This window comes from Sciurus vulgaris, assembly GCF_902686455.1.
Source record: "Sciurus vulgaris genome assembly, chromosome: 18".
Classification (NCBI taxonomy): domain Eukaryota; kingdom Metazoa; phylum Chordata; class Mammalia; order Rodentia; family Sciuridae; genus Sciurus; species Sciurus vulgaris.
In genome coordinates, this window is record NC_136479.1 from 2,676,806 (window position 1) to 2,682,506 (window position 5,701).

General features: G+C 43.5%; 1 long non-coding RNA gene and 1 pseudogene across 2 annotated transcripts; one reads left to right on the plus strand and one right to left on the minus strand.

Moving 5' to 3' along the window:
* Positions 1-650: 650 nt before the first annotated feature.
* On the minus strand, positions 651-2,533 carry LOC306649523 (26S proteasome non-ATPase regulatory subunit 11-like; annotated as a pseudogene). Its single transcript has 2 exons — positions 2,459-2,533; positions 651-1,994 (listed from the first exon to the last, which is right to left on the minus strand). The product of its transcript is annotated as a 26S proteasome non-ATPase regulatory subunit 11-like (transcript).
* A 153-nt stretch (positions 2,534-2,686) lies between these two features.
* Positions 2,687-4,283, plus strand: LOC306649664. The gene is made up of 2 exons (XR_013760679.1): positions 2,687-2,933; positions 4,018-4,283. It is a non-coding gene; the product is annotated as an uncharacterized lncRNA (long non-coding RNA).
* Positions 4,284-5,701: the final 1,418 nt, after the last annotated feature.

A 5,701-nucleotide genomic window follows, 5' to 3' on the forward strand; every position in this document is an offset into this window, starting at 1 on the left:
AGCAGGTCCCCTGGGGGCTGAGGGCCCACGCTGCACCCTGTGTGGCTGTGGTAGACACTAGCTCCTGGCCTTGTTCCCATTCCTTTCACAGGTCAGAGCTGAGCGGTGTGGGTGCTGCTGCTGATGCAGCGGCAGCGGTGGCGGTAGAAGGACCTTCAACTAGTCTGCTGGAGCCAATATCAGGGGGAAGGAAGGATGGACAGGCCAAATGGCAGGGGAAAGAATACTGAAACACCTCATTTCAAAAAAAAAATAGCAGTCTATACACAGTTGTTTGTTTTGGTTCAGTACAGACAGAATAAAAAGTCATTGCTTTTGATGGTCAGCAAACACCCAGTTCTGAAGAGGAGAGGTGATGCCCAGCGGGTAGATTAGGGCCCCCAGTGGTTGGTGGGGTGCCTGGCTTTGTGGCCCTCTCCCAGGAGGTAGAGAGCACAGCTTTAGGTAGTGTAAGTATTTTTCCTTTTATTTAGAATAATCTTTTCTTTTTTTTAAGCAATTTCCCCATTCCCAAGTTGGGCCAATAAAGATTACATGAAAACTGGCACACCTATCAGCTGGAATACAGATGCACCAAATGAGGATTTTAAAACTTTCCGAGCAAAAAGTAGAAAAAAAGAAGACATCTCCTAGCATTTTGCCCCAAGGTTTTACTCTTCTGCCACACACACTCTCCAAAGGACCCTACAGATCCAATTGTATGTCAGTTTCTTGGCTTTGCTGTAGAGGGAACCCCTACTTTACTCACGTTCTGAATTGTTTCCAGAGCAGCTTCATAAGTTTTATCTACTGGGGGTTCATCGAAAATAATCAGGACACCTTCCCCCGGTCCAAAATCCCATGACACTTCTTATCAAGAATCATCTGTGATAATTTCCTTCCACATCAGCCTTGGAGAGTTTGATGAGACTAGATATGTATTCAATCTATACTCGGGGAAAAAGGCTCAATGACTTGGATTAGATTCTGTTCCAGTAAGTTATCATACAACTTGGCCAAGTGTGTGCTGATGATTGGGTCATCCTGGAGCTCTGCCTGGTAATCTGTCAGGGCCTTTACAAAATCTGTCAGCCATCTGGTCTTGCTAGACTGAGCCATGCGTTTTAATGCTTCTGTCTGCCTCCCTATCTGCATACCCGAGTGCAAGCTTCCCACCCCAAAGCCTGGACATCTTCTGGGGTGTTGAGAGTGATTTTGCACAGCAACATGTACTTCAGAGATGTGATGGCCTTGGGGCTATCGATGGAGTCATAACCTTCAAATGCCTCATAAAAGTATGAGTATGCAGTTTTCCAGTCCTCCTCTGCTGCATGGATAATACCTGATTGCATGTCCAAGGTGGCTTGCAATTTAGGGGGCAGTAGATGGCATTTGCTGTGGTTTGAGCAGAGGTTAAGGCAGCTCGAGTCTTCGGCAGATTGCTCAGAGCATGGTATGTTTTGCTTTCTAAAAGTTGTACTTCCACCAAAAGGGCTTTCTCATCCATCTTTTTCAACTCCAGCAGCAACTGAGAACACAAGTGCAATGCTTCCTGGTACCTCTTGGTATCAAAGTACAAAGAAACCAGTCTTGTCTCCAAAGCTTGGTGTAAGAAAGTCCTTTTCTCTGATTTGGCCCATCCAATGCACTGTAAACGCAACTGGACCTCCTGCCTTGTAGCTGCTTCCATATCAAGAAATAGATCAAGAAGAGGCCGGAAAGACAGCTGCTTTAGCCTTACTGATGGAATTCAGGAAAGGTCCTACAGACTTCAGGAGTCCCCCAAGCTCTGCAGCCTGTCCAGTCTTTGCCGGGAGAGACCCCAGTTCGAGGATGCTCTGCTCTTTGACCTGCTCTACCTCCTCCTCATTTTCCTGAATGTCACGCTTCACGATGGAGTGGAGGATGACGATGGAGGCCTCCCGGTCGGTGCTGAGCAGAGACTGGGCTCTCTGGCACTCCACCACCGCGGCAGCCGCCGTCTTACCGCTCTCACACCGTCCCGGGCCGCCGACCTTAAATATATATTTTTAAGTTGTCAGTGGGCCTTTATTTATTTATTTGCTGAGAATTGAACTTAGTACCTCCACACCTGCTAGGCAAGTGCTCTCTCTACCACTGAGCCACAACCCCAGCCCCCGAGTTAATAATTTAATATTTAATCAACGAGCAGTTAAAGTGAAGAAAGGAAATCCTATTTAAAATATAGTAAGAAAAAAAATAAAATATAGTAAGTGCAAATCCGAATCGCAATAAGACCGCTTCACACACACTGGAATGATGGCGATTTTAAAGACAACAGAATTACAGGAGGACAGCTGGGCGCCGCGCCGGGGCGGGGGAGCCGGGGAGGGGCGGGCCTCTGAATTTCCGTAATTTTGAGGGTTTTCCCCCAGTGATTTCTTATTCTGCTCTAGCTGATGTTTGAGGCAGCGTGTCGCGGAGGAAGCAAGCGAGGCCTCGACCGTTCCAATCCGACCTCCAGGTGTCTTGGCTGCGGGCGCGGGGCTCCGCCCGGGCGCGCACAGGTAGGTGGAGCCGCAGCCCTGCGCATGGATGACCCCAGGACAGTTCTAGGAGGCAGTCCTGTCAAGCTCCCAGAAATGTTCCAGAAGATTTGGCGGCGAAGTCAGGAAGCGGAGGGCCTTCCCGTTTCTGGAGTCAGTATGCAGCCGCGCCCTCCAACCGGCTGGCGATGGAGGCCAAGAGCTCTGCCCTTCGGAGCGGCGGCATCCTCCGGTTGCCGGAGCCTCGGCAGCGGGGCAGCTCACCTATTAGCGTGCTGACGGGAATCTGCAGCAGTTCGGGCGCCCCTGGCCGGCCTGGAGGAGAAGGCAAGCAGCGAGAACCGAACCAAATGCCGCTTCACGCGCTTTGCGGAGAACTGCAGAGTCGTCCCAAGTTAAAGCAGCCGCGTACTAGACACAGCGTTCCTGTTCAGGCTGCGACCTATGGTGGGTGGCCTCCTACCCCTTGCTCTGTCCCCCTACCTTTTGGTCCCCTGGGTCTGTGAACTATGACATTATGAAGACATTCTTCTGTACCTTGTTCAACTTCTAGAGTTTTAAGAAGGCTTATTTATTAGTGATATAACCTTGCTTCCCGAACAGAATGCAAGCTTTAACTTTGGTCTTCTGTATTTTGGACTAAATACTAATTGACTAGGGTGCTATAAACTTGTAACATTTATGGCAAATTGCAAGTTGCCCTGCTAGGCGGTCTTAATCTGGCGTTAACTTCTTTTCTCTATCCAGCATAATATGAACCTGGTGTTGAGGCAATGCCTCAGTGAGGCATTAGGTCTCTAATAAAGTCTGTATGTAAATGCACACTTTGATTCTGCTGGAAAACTTTATCAGCAAACACGTTGTCTAATCTTTCAAAACAGATTTAAGGAAAGGATTGAAAGTGCCGACTGAACAGTGTGGTTCTTTGAAAGGATTGGGTTTTTTTTTTTTTTGTAGAACTTTTCCATTTTGAACTGCTATTTGTTTTGTGCCTTTTACTTGAGTCTCTTCATTGATAATAAGTTTCTGTACAGTAATAAGCACACACTATTCCTTAGGGGAAAACAACAAGTGTTGTTTTGGTAGTTGAAACTGAGGCATAACATTTTGCCTTGTAGGTATATTCATAGTAGATAATGTGTGATGGAATTTCACAATGCTGCTAAGGTATAACATCTTGAACAACCTTCAGTGAAGAAAATGTAGATGCTCTTGTATATACAGTAAGAAATATCACTTTCATTAAAATGTATGTATGTTCCTCACAGGAACAAATGCTTCTTCTAGACCTTCTTGATGGAGAGAGCAGCTATGGTGTTTGTTTTGTATTAGGTATGGAAGAAAAAAAAAATTGAACTGTTACATGCACTTTCTTGGAAAGTTGAAAGGAAAAGGTGGGTACAATTTTCTTTAACATTTTATAACAGAGATACTGTAATTTTACTCAAGTAATCAGATACTTCTTTTTGCAAAAGAAAATAAAAAGACAACAATGATTATAATGGGGTCTTACCTCTGTTTTATTTCACAGCCTGTAGATGAAGCGGAGAAAGTGGAAACCTCATATATTGCTGATGGGGATGTAAAACAGTCCAGCAGTTTGGAAAACACTTTGGCAGAACAAGCAGTTTCATCCTTCAGTATAAACCCAAGAGAAATGAAAATGTGTGTCCACAGAAAAACATGTATACAAATGGCAGCATAATTCATCACATAGCTGAAGAGTGGAAATGACCCAAATGTGGTATATACGTATAGTGGATTATTATTTGTCAATAAAGAGGAATAAAGTACTGATACATGTTACAATATGGATGGACCTCAAAAACGCTATACTAAGTGAAAGAAACCAGTCACAATAGACTGCATGCTGTATAATTCTACTTTCATATTGTAACCAGAATAGGCAAATCCATAGAGACAGAAAGCAGCCTAGTGGTTTTCAAGGGCTGGAGGAAGGAGATGATGGGGAATGGCTGCTAATGAATTAAAGGTTTCTTTTGGGGGACATAGAATATTCTGGAATTAGACAGCAGTGATATTTGCACTCACAATGAATATACTAAAAATTATTGAATTTTGCATTCTGAAGGAGTGAATTATAGTATGCAATTTAAAAGACCAACAGACAGAGAAAATTCCATCTGACAGATACAAATGTTGATCATCTAAAATATTTATGAAGTAGTACAAAAAACTAAGTTCAATATCTGGATTCCAGAATAGCAAGTAATCAAAGGACCTGTATTGTTTCTATAGGATAAATAAAAAATCAGGAATTCACATGGAAACATTCATAGCCTTACTAACAGATCATGAAATCAGAGATAACACACCATTACATCCCCTTTAAATCAGCTAAATATTAAATGGTAAACATTGCTTTAAGCATGAAAAATTTTAAATCTTTCTGAAGGATGGTATGGCAAACCATAGCTAGTATTAACTGATACTTTACATTTCAGAACCATCTTAGGAATAACACCAGAGGAAAAAAAATAAGGTATGTGGGGAGACAGTAGAAAATACACAGCTGTTCTTGGAAAACTTATAATTAGGGAGAAATGGAAGTAACAATGGCCAACCATAGGGATAAAATAGGGCTCGTGAGCTGTGTTGGCACGTGGATTCCACAGGTGGAATAAACTCCAGGAAGAAAGCAGAGCATGCTCTTGCATGCTGTGATCCTAACGATGGAGAACCTGTGGGTTCACTCTAGACTGTAAGGGTGAAGACAGAGGAGTTGGGAGAAGAGGAGTTTGGAGTTCAATCTTCATTTGAGTTTTTTCTTCTTTTAAAACTATTTATTATCTTGCAGATCCTCCTCAAGCCCCAACTAGATGGGCATGCAGTTGCTTCCTGGGAAGAAATTAAATAATTTTTGTGGTGGGTGTGAATGTAGCTGAGAATTTGGTGGGTAGGAGAGGGGCTCAAAATAAAATAGAGAAATAAAATAGAGAAAGATTTTAAATGTGGGTATGGGGGGTCAATCCAAGTTTAAAAATGCCCTTTTTGGGAGGGGGATGTGCTGGGGGGGTGATATTGGCCAAATCATAGGGTTACACTGTGTGCATGTACAAATATTAACAACAAATCCTGCTACTATGTACAACTCTAATGCACCAATAAAAAATGTGGGGGGGAAAAAGTGTTTATTTAAACAAAGTTTAAAAAAGAGAAGAGATCCAAGATGGTGGACTAGAGGGAGGCTGTGT